Below are 15,591 nucleotides of genomic sequence, written 5' to 3'. Positions count from 1 at the left end.
CGCTCGACACATTTGGCAAATAAAGAACTCGAAGTCAAGTAGAGGCGCTGGAGTATCTCATAAAATAAAACGAGTGCTATTCTAATAAACGACAAATTAAATTACTCATCAATGGAATACTGGCACTTGGCACAAGTGGACCCACATACCTCTCATACATCCACCCACCCAATTCGATTTCGGCCCGATTCGATTGATTCACGCTGATCACAGCTAGCATAATGGCAATAATATTTGTGCGATGCGGTGCGCTGTATTAATAAACATCAAGTGGGGCCCCGGTCATATACATATGTGTATTGCAGCAACCCGAAACCGGGAATGGGAATACGAAATCGAAACGCTCTCTTTTACACGGGTCATAAACTCAACAACTGCAACTCAAGTACCATAAATATTGCCCCTACATACGCCGCGGCCTATAGTTATTCACCACTTGGTTAATTATATTTTTACGATCGGACTTGTTTTTGTTTGGATCCATCTCAATTGGAAGCACTGACCACGGAGAAAGCTGTTGCTTATCACTGGGCCACCACCATGACCAATGGTCATGATTGACACTCAAGAAAATGTGATCAAAGATCAGTAATTAACCGGGGGATTACGTAAGCTCAGGTAATCACTCTGTTTTTAAGTGGCACATGAGTGATATTCTAGAGCTGTCCTAATATGATTTAGCCCTTTGTGTGTTAGTCATATTTTATGCGAATATTTAATTAAATATTATATTATTACATTATAAAAATGCTAGAGTTATTAAAAGTCGATAATCCATAAAATGTATAGTTTATAATTTTTAGGGCACATCCTTATAGATGCATTCTACAAGAAAGCCACCTATGTTTAGCCATTACAGGATTCCCCACTTGTCCATCGAAAATCGTAGCACGCAGTGGGCTCTCGGGCAGCAAATTACCAGAAGTACATAATTGCTGCACCCGTTTATGGGGCCCATAACCCGTTTGAATGGCCAGCAGGCCAATATATGTGGCCATAAAGCCACCGATTAGCGATATCCGGAGGTGGAGGATGGTGAGTACTACGAGTGGGAGTGTCAGAAATCCAAGTACAGCCCCTAATCGTCGCCTAATCATTTGCATACCCATATCGCACGGATCGAATCGGATCGGACAGGATGTTGATTGTGGCAGTGCGTATATACATATAGTAAGCGTACGTAAACGAGTATATGGCCCCAGCGAGTACATTTCAATACAATTCAATGATCTAGATTAGAGTGGGCCAGTGATATAGCCCTGGTGGACTGAAAGCCAGCAGCAGTTCAGTTGGCACAATCGTGAAATAAACTAATAATATTTTCCCCCGCCACCCCCCAAGATCCTCAACCCCCCTAAATATAGTATATACCATATCGATAAGCCCGATTCCCACTGCCTGTTTGGCTGTTTGACTCTTGGACAACCCGCGACGTTTACACGCTGCGCCAAGCTGATTGCCCACTCCCCGGAATCCCCATACCGCGTACAGCTCCCCCGACGATATCAGCTATATGTCTCACAACTGCTTGGACAGTTATTTGGTCCGATCCGATCCGTTTCGTTCCGCCCGCCTCCTCCTTCGTCGATTACCCACCTGGTCAAGCATGCATGACCGTCATGTCAAGTACAAACGTGCAGCTTATCGGAGTGTTAGGGGTCTGTTCCGGGGGGGTCGGGGCTTCCAGATGGATTCCATTTCCATTTGTAGGACACGGCTGGCACCTTGCTTAGTATTTACTTTTTCTTTTCCACGAATCCCATTTTCTAGACACCTCCTTATCAACATGCCTTTAAATCATTGTTTGTCGTTTAATTCTCTTGTATTCTGTTTTAACCCGTGCACTTTTAAATAATTTCCTGCATTAAGGTGACCCAAAACTCCGATCCGGACTTTAATTTACAAGAGAGTCAACATTTTCAGCATGGGAACCCAAAACTGCACTTCTAGATTCCATAACTTGAGTTATAGGATCCCGATTTTCATGTGGGATACCTCTATGAGTTTGTGGTTGAAATATCTAAAATTCTGCATTTAAATATTTCATTTTCAATATGGTCAAAATTTTAGCCCATTCTCATGTCAGATTTTTCCGTATTTCCAATGGCTTTCAGAATGGGAGCCCAAAACTGCACTTCTAGATTCCATAACTTGAGTTATAGGATCCCGATTTTCATGTGGGATACCTCTATGAGTTTGTGGTTGAAATATCTAAAATTCTGCATTTAAATATTTCATTTTCAATATGGTCAAAATTTTAGCCCATTCTCATGTCAGATTTTTCCGTATTTCCAATGGCTTTCAGAATGGGAGCCCAAAACTGCACTTCTAGATTCTATAACTTGAGTTATAGGATCCCGATTTTCATGTGGGATACCTCTATGAGTTTGTGGTTGAAATGTCTAAAATCCTGCATTTAAATATTTCAATTACAAGAGGGTCACAATTTTAGTCCATTCTCATGTCCGATTTTTCCGTATTTCTAATGGCTTTCAGAACGGGAGCCCAAAACTGCACTTCTAGATTCTATAACTTGAGTTATAGAATCCCGATTTTCATGTGGGATACCTCTATGAGTTTGTGGTTGAAATATCTAAAATTCTGCATTTAAATATTTCATTTTCAATATGGTCACAATTTTTGCCCATTCTCATGTCAGATTTTATCGTATTTCCAATGGCTTTCAGAATGGGAGCCCAAAACTGCACTTCTAGATTCCATAACTTGAGTTATAGGATCCCCACTTTCATGTGGGATACCTCTATGAGTTTGTGGTTAAAATATCTAATATTCTACATTTAAATATTTCAATTACAAGAGGGTCACAATTTTAGCCCATTCTCATGTCAGATTTTTCCGTATTTCCAATGGCTTTTAGAATAAGAGCCCAAAACTGCACTTCTAGATTCCATAACTTGATTTATAGGATCCCGATTTTCATGTGGGATACCTCTATGAGTTTGTGGTTGAATTCTCTAAAATTCTACATTTAAATATTTCAATTACAGGGGGGCTCAAAATTTAGCCCATTCCCATGTCAGATTTTATCGTATTTCCAATGGCTTTCAGAATGGGAACCCAAAACTGCACTTCTAAATTCTATAACTTGGGTAATTGGATCCCGATTTTCATGTGGGATACCTCTATGAGTTTGTGGTTGAAATATCTAAAATTCTGCATTCAAATATTTCATTTTCAATATGGTCACAATTTTAGCCCATTGTCATGTCAGATTTTATCGTATTTCCAATGGCTTTCAGAATGGGAGCCCAAAACTGCACTTCTAGATTCCATAACTTGAGTTATGGGATCCCGATTTTCATGTGGGATACCTCTATGAGTTTGTGGTTGAAATATCTAAAATTCTGCATTTAAATATTTCATTTTCAATATGGTCAAAATTTTAGCCCATTCTCATGTCAGATTTTATCGAATTTCCAATGGCTTTCAGAACGGGAGCCCAAAACTGCACTTCTGATCCCATAACTTGAGTTATAGGATCCCGATTTTCATGTGGGATACCTCTATTAATTTGTGGTTGAAATATCTATAATTCTGCATTTAAATATTTCATTTTCAATATGGTCAAAATTTTAGCCCATTCTCATGTCAGATTTTATCGAATTTCCAATGGCTTTCAGAATGGGAGCCCAAAACTGCACTTCTAGATTCCATAACTTGAGTTATAGGATCCCGATTTTCATGTGGGATACCTCTATGAGTTTGTAGTTGAATTCTCTAAAATTCTACATTTAAATATATCATTTCTAAGAGGGTCACAATTTTACCCCATTCTCATGTCAGATTTTTCCGTATTTCCAATGGCTTTCAGAATGGGAGCCCAAAACTGCACTTCTAGATTCCATAACTTGAGTTATAGGATCCCCACTTTCATGTGGGATACCTCTATGAGTTTGTGGTTGAAATATCTAAAATTCTGCATTTAAATATTTCACTTTCAATATGGTCAAACTTTTAGCCCATTCTCATGTCAGATTTTTCCGTATTTCCAATGGTTTTCGTAAGCCATACGTAATCGTAATTGTAATGATTAACTAATAGGTGATTCATTCTGTTTTGTTTTCGATGGCCGAGACTAGAAATTGTTTACAGGGGAAATCCAGCTTTATGTAATGTATGACTTTCCGTGTTTGCCCAGCTCTTTTCACGCGAATTGGGTAATGAGAACAAGGTGATTCCGAAACGTAGATCCATAACAAGGATCGTGGGGGCGCCTCGGGACACTTGTGACCCAAGATCTTTGGCATTGAGCAGGTGGTTGGGGAATGCATTGCTCACAACACTTGATCCGGAGACGATTTCCGAATGGTCAAACCCGAGACTGAAACTCCTCGAATTTGGCATTGATAAAGCTACGGACATCGGACATCGGCGACACAGATATAGTCTAGATACAGATACTGGAATCGCACTGCCAGTTTGTAATGAAAAATTGATTAAAGCACGCACACACTTGTTATATATAACATACATATATATATGGATGGCATACGTAGACGGACCGATCAAATAATAAATTTATCACAAAATAAACGTGGAAATTAAACACTGAACAGAACAGACCGAACCAAATCAGGCCAGGAACCACAAAGCAGAAAAGGGGTAAATAAATGAGATTACAATTAATAAAATAATCGATAAGTGGCCATGCAGTCACCCACAAACATACATAAATATATATCTGTATATTTTTATATTGGTGGGGTGGGGTGGAGATTGTAGGCCCAAGTTAATTACGCTTTCAGATTTGCCGTAACCACTCGACGTATTGCAGATTGCCAGGCGTAGTGCCCCACAGATTGGTTCCCAGGCCATCCATTGTTATCCCACTGCAGACCGGAAAAATACATTTGAATTCCTGATCAGTTATTTCGGAATGCCTATAAAACTAGTCTCGATTATTAAAACTGAAAAATTGCAAACGTATCTTAAGAAAGGGTTTTAAAATCTATGAAAAAATGAAAGCTTTAAGGCTTTGACTTAGAAAACACTACCGATGATTCATGTGATATTTACCAACACTTTTTAAGAAGACAGTGTTAAATAAGGCTTATTTTATAAGCTCTAGGGAGCACTATAAACCTTTTACAGCGAAAACACTGCGAGTACTCCCAATTTTTATACATACGTAAACCATCTTTGCAATCTATTTTATGCGATGCTACTTCTAGCTCATACTTAAACAATATCATAGTGCAAAATATAATATTTCAAGAGATATAAAATCAACAAAGTTCAATAATATAATAACATATAATAGAGGAATACGGATTTGGTACTATATTATCTACATGTTATTTTAAGGCTACGGTTTTGGTACTTTAAACTTTCAGAGAGATGACCTTTTACCACAAATGTCCTTTGTATTTCCTGGCTGTCAAATGGCTGACCGTTTGATTTGCCTCCTGGCAGGACTCGTGTCCGCAGGCCAAATGCAATTTTAATGACCAAACTCTCGGGCGAACACAAAGTCCTGATCCCGCCCTGGGAAAAATGGGGTTTACAAAGTCGCGGGACGCAATTCTAATTAGCCAATGCGGGGCCATAAACCGCCGGAAAGGGCGGAAAAACCCAGTGGGTGGCGGGAGTCTGGGGGAAAAATCAAATCAAATTAAGTCGCCAGTTGATGGCGCATTTTACAGTATTTTTTTTGGGAAGGAGGAGGACGCGCGGCGGATGGCGTTTTTAATAATGTTGTTGCTCATTTCGCGACCAGCGTCATTATCAGCATGTAATTTCTCATTTTCATAGTCAATTAAGTCAATCACACGCCCTTTTAGCCACCGCAAGAGGCCTTCGGAAAGCTGAAAACCGAATGCTGAAGGCCGAAAAGCATTGAAAGCCACCCCCTGGAAATTAACACGTTGGCGGTGGTGTGTTTCCGTTTCCGCTTTTGCCCCCGCCCCCTTTGTTTATTTGTAACGCAATTTGAAAGCGCCGCACCGCGTCGCTCGCGTTTATTGCTCAATTTCGACAAAGGGAATTACGTATTCATATGTATACTCATCGGGCTCATCGATGAGCGATGGAGGATGACTGGATGGATTCGGAGACCCGGGAAAAGTACACCCACCCTCACTCAAGGCAATAACTGTAACAATTTCAAGCACTAAAAGGACACGTGGCAGCTGCTTTTAAAATTGAATTTCCTGCCATGTAATCTTGTCCAGAGTCAATTGTTTCTGTATTTCTGTGTGTGGGTTTTGCACCACCCCCTTGTTTTTCCACCCGCACGTGCCACATTGTTTTTTTTTTTGTTTTGTTTTGGAAGGTTCCCCCCCCCCCCCTACTTTCCAACTTTTGGGTGCGCCGCGGTCACACTTTCTTATTTATGAAGATGCGGCCAATATGTTGACGATTTGCTGACCCAGAGATACCCAAAAAGTTTACTTAATGGGTGTGAATGAGGTTTTGTGCATTCACAGATTGACTTTCTAATGGGGTGTGAACAGCCGGGGGTGGCAAAATTCGAAATTGGGAAAAGCGACGATGGCGATACGGATGGAAATGGTGGGATCAGCAGGTCTTTGCGGGATCTGAAATGGTTAATTAATCGGGGGGAGATTAGGCATCGAGGAATAATAAATATCAGATGAGGTAATTGAAAACGTATATATCAGTATAATAAATAGCAGATGAGGTAATTGAAAACGTAACAAGGTAACAGGATAAATGTTGAACAAAGTTAATTAAATAATAATACAAAAAATTTAATATACCCAAAGACCTCTCTATTTGGTTATAGAGAAGTTCAGCCATATTATTAGTTCCCAGTTTTCTATGCTGAATTGATAATATTATCCCATCAGAACACCCTTTAAAGACATTTAAACCATATTTTAAGGGTGATATTTTTAAAAATAAAAGTTTTGATGGTTTCGTTTTGCATATCCCGAGATTCCCACAATTCTAGCAGCCTTTCCCACTGATTCGATGTTCACATGCCTAATTAACATGTCAATAAGTCGAGAAAGGGGACCAGCAAGATGACTTTACCCCTAATGAACGCAGAAAGAGACAGGAGAACGCCAAAGGACAGAGACAGGACGAGGGGAGTTGCGTGCGGAGCCTCGAAACGTGCGCCATTAAAAAGCCACGAACATCAATTTAAATATTGCATTACCATGATTTGCATAAAGGGCGCACGCATACCTCATAATAAACATACTATGTACTTTGTACACCCCCTTCTCAGCCGCGAAATCACAGACAAAACAAAGGGAGAACCCATTAAACCAATATAAATTTGCACTTTCACATGACCCCGGCGAGTGGCTCTGGGCATATTCTGTTTATATGTATACCCGGTGGTTGCTGCGGTGTCGATCGACTAATTTGAATTTGAATGCGCTCAGGCACCACTGCACCTTTGCGCCACCTTCCCACGACATCGATACGATACTATCCTGTACGATACGATACCGATACGATCCTAACCATTAGCAGACAAAAGAACAGCTCGCGAGCCACCTGTAAAGGGTTGGCACTGAGCAAAATAAATATTTCTGTTGCCTGGAACATATAAAATAGATGGGTTCTAATTAAGTTTAGAGAATTATCTAGGGTACGCAATCATCTAGTTTTTCTTTTTTATAAACATAACATATATATTTTCATAAGAAAACAAGCTAATGAAAATGTTTACAATCACACAGGCCTTGCTTTCAAGTAGGCGATGCCAATTCGAAATTCGGAGCTGTCAAAGTATGGCCCCAGACCCAGAGCCCAAATTATTCAGTTGTTTAGTATACTCCATTGCGTTAACACCTAAAATAAAAAGCCAAAAAAATGGCAGTCCCTGTGGTGAGTGAAAAAATACAAATTATTTTCTCGAAAAAGTGAACAAAAATCGGTATACAAAAAATTAACACTATATTTTCTAGGCGGCCGAAAATTTCAGGCGTGGGATTTTCGGAAGAGGCCAGGGGACAAGTGTACTCGACACTTTTCCAGTTTCACGGGGTTTCTTGCCGGTAAGTAAAGCGTTTATTATCGAGCGACTAAAAAATTAAGCCCGTTTCATTATAGTCTACACAAATCAACACTAATTGAATGGAAATGCGTCTGGACTACATACACTCTGAACTGCCCAATAACCATCCTCTTCTATCATCATCATAATCATTCTCAACGCTGCAAAAATAATACAAGAATGCTATAATACGAACGCTCATAATCTGAACTACACGGAAAATAATACGAATAGAATAATATAATACGAACGCTCATATAATATCAACGCTGCGAATAATAATATAAAACTGCTATAATACGGATTACTCGAATCTGGAATACAATAATGCAAGTATAGTGTGGTGCGTAGGCTGAACTCTTAGAAAAATAACACAAGACTGCTATGACACGGAATACTCGAATCTGGAATACAATAATGCAAGGAAACTGTGGTGCAAAGGCTAAACTCTGCGAAAAATAATGACATCTATGATACGGAATACTCGAGTGTGGATCACAATAATACAAGGATACTTTAGGACAAAGGCTAAACTCTGCGAAAAAAAATGCTGCTATATACGAATCGTTGGACTGGAATCTGCTGCGCTAATTGGATGTAATCCTTCCCACTTTGTTTAGTATACAGATTTTGTTTGCGATATCTCTGAATGTCTTAATAAAACGTAAACGTCAAAGAGCATACAATTTTTTTCAGTGTAAGGAAAAGGTGTGCTTATTGGGGGGTTACCCACTCCTTGAGAGGGTTCAACCTTTTTGGCCTTTTATTGCATTATTATTGGTAAATAAACAAAAGCAACCGGCAGACAAAGCAAACACGATCGCAAGAAGAAAATCTGGCAGGGAAATCAATCAATGAAAAAGAAATTGGAAATGGAAAGGCTCTTCGGTGGCAATTAGCGACAAGCGGCGATCCTGGTGGCGATGGAAAAGCGGATGAACGGAAGTTATTAAAAGGGTTGCCTTGGAGTGTGTCCCGAGTCCGTGCCCCACCCACTGACCTTTGACCCCGCCAGCGAGCATTTGTGTGTGTGCGCCGCCTAATTGCCCACGACTAAAAGGGGTTGGCGTTACCTCGAGGGTCTGATCGGTAATTCGAGTAGACACGCTCCCAAAAAGGCGGATAGAGTGGACCCTGGAGAGTAAGGTAATCTCCAATATATTTGGGAAATTTCCCGATAAGTGTCAGATCTGCGTAAATTTCTGAAAGATAAATAAAGAGTAAAGCGATATTATATGAAAATTGAACAGTCATTACTTGGGATTTTTATTTTTAAAGGGCTACTATGAATATTTTGGGTTTTCTTTTTAAATGTTTCTGATTATGAGTAGAAATAGTGTTATTTTGAATATTCTTTTATTATTATTTTTGGTCCTTAGGTTAAAATACTATACACACTCATTAAAATATATTTATAGCCTTTTATATGTATGTATTATTTTTTTGTAACAGCAAGAATAAAAGCCTCTGACCATCAGTCTTGGAAAAATCAGGGTCAGGGGCTCGGTCCTTGGAGTACAGACGCCCACCAAGTGGTCAGCCCAGCTAACTCCGGGTAACTCCATAAATCAGGGGGCCAGGAGGGGGCTACTGCCGGACAATTGACGTCAACAATAAGTAACAATGATGTCAACTTGTAATTGAATTGATTGACAATATTTTATGTGGAACCAGAGGCCAGCAGCGCGACATTTCCGGCGACGAGGGATCCAAGGACCCTTAATGACAGAATTTGTTTAGATTAGCATTAATCGGGGGTGTGGGGGGGGTTGGGGTGTTGTTGTTCGATGGACCACTGGGTGAGTGGCCATAAAAAACGATAAGGAGATTCAATAAAAATACTTTAAGCGGAAAAACAAACTTGAATGGCGATAAAAAAAAAAAAGAAAAAAGCAAACACACAAAGGGGCAACTCCGCCCGGACGATTGAAAGGGCGCAAAAAGGAAAAGGAAAGCCAGCAAGGACATGGACAATATGTGCAGGACAGCCCCTTTTCAGGACGGGAAAGAAAGAAACTGCGCTTTTTAACTAATGAAATCGTTTGCTAAATGAAACGTGAAAAGTCAAATCAAATGAAACCCAGCCAGGGTTTTTTTTCTTCCTTTTTTTTTTCTCGCCAGCGGAAGCGGAAATGTGTCGCCGTTCAGTGGCAGACAGGACCAAACAAGACCAACAAGAAGCAACAAATAACTGAAAAATTTTAAAATCCAATCTCGACTGCGGTTACGCAAAAACCAATTTAAATCCACTTGAGTGGCAAAGTTTGCTCGATTTTTGAATTGGGTCTGGGATTTTGGATTTGGATTCAGTTTTGATGTGTGGCTAACTGTGTGTGCGTTTCCGTTTCCGGGAGGTTGAGAAAATGGAGAAATTGCGGAAAAAGGGGGGTGGCAACGGCACAGTCACTGCGGTCTGCACTCGGCTGTGCGATTAATTTGCTGATTTATTCGCAACGGAAGGGTTGCTTAATTCCCGCTGACGGCTCTTTTATTTATTTACTCATCCAGCCTGGACGCAAAACAAAAGTAACTAACATGCACCCAGTCCATAGACCACAGGGGTCGCAAAACAGGTTTCAAAGGGATATACGGAGAAAACCTTTGCTGAAATTACGTTTAAGATTAAAATATCATTGTATATACAAATCAGAAGGCACACAAAACAGAAGGTACCTATATAAATATTATTATTTTACTAAATATTATTGATTACTTACTAACTAGAAACAGGTTTGTAGTGAACTATTCATAATTTTCATGAGTGTTGGTCTCTGTATCTTATTATTTTATCGAATTTCAATGTTATGTATTCTACGGTAATCCATGTTTCCATCAGTTACCTCAAGATAGAGGCGAGGAATAATTTTCAGCGGGCCAAAAAGTTTATCGTGGATGCCTTCGCTTTGATTCATTTTCCTTCTTGGGTTCTTTGCCCGTTTTAGTTTTCGCTCTTCTCTTCTCTTATTTTATTTTATTTTTTTCTGGTTTGCATATGCACAAAAGTTGTTTGTCGGAGGACCCGCCAGCCAATTACTGCAATGAACAAACACAACCAAACACGCATAAATATCTCCAGCCAGGACAGCTCCGTAATGCCACAAAGTCCTGAGTCCTGAGTCCTGAGTCCTGAATCCTGTGTCCCGTGTCAGTGGTCGGCTGGATTTGTATACTTGTTGTCTGGTTATCAACTCGCTTCCGGAACTTAATGGCCTGAATCCTTTTGCTGCCTTGATTTGACTCCCGTACCAAGTCCCTTTCGCAGGACTCAGACTGAGTGCATTGGCCTGTGCGATCCTGCGAGGCTAACCCCTGTTAGCCCACCAAATCTAAAGGAAGTTTTCCTCTTGCCTGTGCATTGGATAACTTAATTTGATCAATTTTCCATGGTACTAATGGAACTAAGCTGCAGAAGTTATGACATCTGCTAGAGAAAAGGTTTGGTGACCACGATTTCAGCACTTACGAACTTCACCTATAAAGATCTAATATCCGGTAAGCATATCTGCAAATGTAGTTCATTTTATTGGTAATTTTTTTAATTTCGCTCAGAAAACGGAACATTTTGGGTACCTCAAAAGATAACTATGACCTAAGTTGGCTAATCTCCGAGATACAATTTACGATGCAGGATATTCCAAGTCCATAACGGAATTCCCTGCTCGATTCCGCCTTCTTTTGTTTGTTTCTTTCGCTTTGTTTTTAATGCGCTTTTGATGAAACCATCATGTCACATTACATCAAACCAAACCAAACAGGACAAAACAAAGTCAAACAAAGGGAAGAATAAAACCGAGTGTATATACGGTATATCGGACACACACGCAGATGCCCGACGAATCCGGCGAGTCCTTCGAATCCTTCGAGTCCTGCGGGGGAGTCCCAGGACACAAGGATTTCGGCCATTTAGCAGCGGCAGCTCGAAATCTCATAAACACTTTGCTCGGCACAAATTGAAATCTGGTTAGCAGGATGGCAAAGAGGGGTGCTAAACAAACATTGACACGCCGTTCAGCGAAGGAGGCTGAGATTTCGAAGGAGAAGAGGTTGCACTGTGAGAAAAATTACTAACCTAATTGAAAAACAAATAAAAAATCTTTTTAGTATAACCAACAAAATATTTCGTTTTGAAAAGCATCTACATTTCGATTTTCAGTATTCAAGCTAATAAAATTGCTTTAAAAAACACTTTCCAACACTAATTTTAGAATGAATTTTTTTGATTTGGCAAAGATTTTTAAATCATGAGTACTAAGGCTTCTTAAAACTAGTTATAGATGTCATAGGTAATTTCCGATTTCCTTGTAACAGGCTAATAAAAAAAAAAATCTAGTTGTGAGAAAATATTTTATCAGAAATGATTACGTTGATTTTGGAGACACTCATATAATGAAGATTAAGGTGGATAAATTCAAACTTAGATAACGTTTTTTTCACTGCTCAAGAAACAGAGTTCATGCGTGCAAATCAAAGTGAGCACGGCAAGTGTGGCCAAAAGGACAATGGGCAAGAAGTCAGGGGTGAACTTGTGTACTAGATCGGAGGGTGTTCAACGGAATGGGGCATGTGGGTGGTGCACAAACACATTTATTGGCTCGACCAGAGCATTTAGCCCTGATGCGTATTAGCCGACGACGTGGGACTCCGCCCGTGGGACAAGATTCATGAGCCTTGTTATTCCCTTTTCGAAGGATTCGGATAAGGGGTTACTGGCTGGCGAACTGCGGGATTCTTTATTGAATTTTTATAGGATCGTAATGGGGATCGTTTAGCAGGAAGGTCATACAAGCAATTTACAAGAAAGTGTTTTGGAGAAAGATGCCATTTAAGAAATAGAGAAATGGAGAAATAGAGCATTTCAAGCTTTAGTCAGAACTAGTATTATTAAAGGAAAATATACATAAATCCTTTAAAATATTAAAAAAAGAGTTATAATAACTGTTATAATTTGTAATTGAATTTAAAAGTTATTATAATATGGTTCAAGTGGTGAGCACATAATCCTTTTTAAGGATCTTCAAATTACTTTTCGAGTCGAAATTATAATAATAAACCATGGCAGTCTTCATCATAAAAGTATAGTTTTAATATTACCAACCCCAGTCAAGTATTCCCCTCCGGCAATTGACTTCGGAACCATAAAAAAGTGAATTGCATTTGTCTAATCACAATTTATTGACCCTCAGCCTCGATGACCCAACGACTTCAGATCTAACCCGAGAGCAGGATGACATTAGGTAGGTTTTTTTCTATTTTTGGAGGAGGGCGCGGGGCACTCCATGGTTCTTTGTGGGTCCATTGTGACTGTCATTGCAGTCGAACTGTCGGAATAGCCGAAGAAGAGTCTGTAGAGTGAGAACCCCTGCCCAGTTCCATTGTGTTTTTTAGTACTTCCTCGAGCGGAGAGCCCCGAGAACTGAACTGAACCGAACTGGCAACAACAATGGCTGGGCGGCAATGTGTCATGCTTGTTGATTTGTAAGGATGCAGTGCAGCAGCCCCTGGCTGGAATTGTATTGACCGGAAAATCATAAAGCTCTTTGTTGCCCTGCTGCCGGGAGGAAATCAAATCGAAGCGGCCTCGTCATGGAGCTGGACCATCTACTCAAAACCGGAAATGTTGCCCAACGCATTTAATCTTTGTCCGCTCTTCGATTTTCCATTACCCGATTATAATCCTTCCTCTTTTTTTTTTACATTTTTTTGAAAAGTCTTTGCTTCCGCCGCAAAAGTTGCTTCGATCGTCGGCGTCATTATCATGGAAAATTGTTTATAAGTTGACAGGCAGTAAACAGGATTTGACTGCGAGCATCGGAAGTGGTGGGGATGGGGGGAAAATGCTAAGAAGACAAAGTTAGGAACCAAATTAACATCCAACTATGACAGGAAGTCAACTTTTTTTTTGGTACCATATGTGGGTGAGTGTCTGTGTGGTCTGTTTTCCTCTGTTCGGAAAATGTGGAGCAAATGGAAAATCGAATGTGACAAGATGTTAAAGTTTAGCCAGTTCTGATGAAGATGCTTAAAAATAGTTACATAGATCTTATAGATTCACTTTGAATGCGGGTGAACAAAGGGGATCTTAGGTTTCTAAACACTCAATAGAGATTTTTATATCGATCTATATGTATATCCTAATGAACATATATGTTCTACCCACCTCCGCGTTTTCCGGCTGGCTTGGCTCACTTGTTGTCGGTGGGTTCAGGTTTTCCATGGATCCCTGGCAAATGACCCATAAATGACACGCACACAAAACGATTTCCCGCCGCCCGAGTTGACATGACCTGACCTGAATGAGCAATGTCCACCCGCGCTATCTATATATCTATATAAATATATATATATCTGGAGCCCATCCAAGCCCACACCCACTTTCCCACTCTCACTCACCACTCATATTCACATCCACATTCGCCGGCACGAATTTGAACTTCCTTCGGTTGAAGCATATGTACCTGCACAGAGAAAATAATGGATAGTTTTAGAAATCTATTATTTAAATAAGGAAATTAATAAACATGGCATGCTAATAGTGTATTTTATAAATTTACAATAAAATATAATATACAAAAAAGACGAACAATTAGAATATATTGAGACTGTAAAAAAAAGATTATCGGGTATATGTTCAACTGAACAACGTTCTATTATTACTAATACATAAAAACTATAAAGATTTCGGCGAGTATACATTTTTGATATGATATTATGAATAAAATTTGTTTAAAATCAAACTGAAAATTAAAGCAAATTCATTATAATTAAAAATACATTCATTTGATTGAAATAGAAAAACAAAATGGTATAAAAATGTCATACAAAATATAAATTCTAAATTGGCATTCTACTAATACAACATTTATAGATCTTTATAGTTAGATCTATGTAAGGATAGTAATTTATTTCAGTGTACTATACCGCCTGGCTTATCCATTTATGAGTGCACATTAACCATTATGATTTATCCACATGTGGGGGAGGTGGGGGTGGGTTGTGCTGGGTGGTTGGGTGGTTGGGTGGCTGGGCGGTTGGCTGGTGGACAAGGACGAGCGCCGTCCGGTAAGTGCCGCTGTGCATTTAAGTGGAAACTATAGATAATATTTTTATAGTTGCACTGCCACCGATTGAGTGAGTGAATAAATCAGTGTGCCTGCGTTCGTGTGTCTTTGCCTTTTGGCCAGTCTGTTTTGTATATTAAAATGTTGGCCGCATTGAAATTTATTTTTGCCGATTTCTAGATTTATGACTAAGCATTTCTTTCCTTTCTCCATTTCTCCAAGCCACCCAACTCAATCCCTCACCCCTGCCACCGATTTCCAAAACACATATTTTGGTGACTGTCCGCTGGTCAGCAAAAGATGCGTCAGCGTTTAATTTCATTTTCGACATGTGCCGGGCATTAAAGGACTAAAAGAGCAGGAGAGATAGAGAGCGATACTAGAAGAAGCCGCCTAATTGACAGATACAATTTGCTTTTGTCCTGGAACTACGAGTCAACCGAAGGGGTAGAATGGGTATGGTATTGGGCATGGGTGCTTTAAGGTCTTTAGAAGTACGTGACATTGGCCTAAACAAGCGGACCAAATTAACGGACACGA

General features: G+C 39.8%; 1 protein-coding gene and 1 long non-coding RNA gene across 3 annotated transcripts in view; one reads left to right on the top strand and one right to left on the bottom strand.

Moving 5' to 3' along the window:
- spdi (split discs) overlaps positions 1 to 15,591 on the bottom strand; it is a 108,208-nt gene that overhangs the window by 83,019 nt on the left and 9,598 nt on the right. The window contains exons 11-12 of one of the 2 annotated variants that reach the window (XR_010654851.2): positions 14,384 to 14,448; positions 14,151 to 14,318 (exon numbers count right to left, since the gene is read on the bottom strand). The gene's annotated coding sequence lies outside the window, so the exon portion shown is untranslated. The remainder of the gene's footprint in view (positions 1 to 14,150; positions 14,319 to 14,383; positions 14,449 to 15,591) is intronic. The other variant, XR_005014804.3, reaches the window with a different exon arrangement.
- Positions 7,704 to 8,670, top strand: LOC108016846 (uncharacterized). Its single transcript, XR_001767785.4, has 3 exons — positions 7,704 to 7,824; positions 7,905 to 7,994; positions 8,050 to 8,670. It is a non-coding gene; the product is annotated as an uncharacterized lncRNA (long non-coding RNA).

This window comes from Drosophila suzukii, chromosome X (assembly GCF_043229965.1).
Source record: "Drosophila suzukii chromosome X, CBGP_Dsuzu_IsoJpt1.0, whole genome shotgun sequence".
Classification (NCBI taxonomy): Eukaryota; Metazoa; Arthropoda; class Insecta; order Diptera; family Drosophilidae; genus Drosophila; species Drosophila suzukii.
This window is presented reverse-complemented; position numbering and strand designations above follow the sequence as displayed.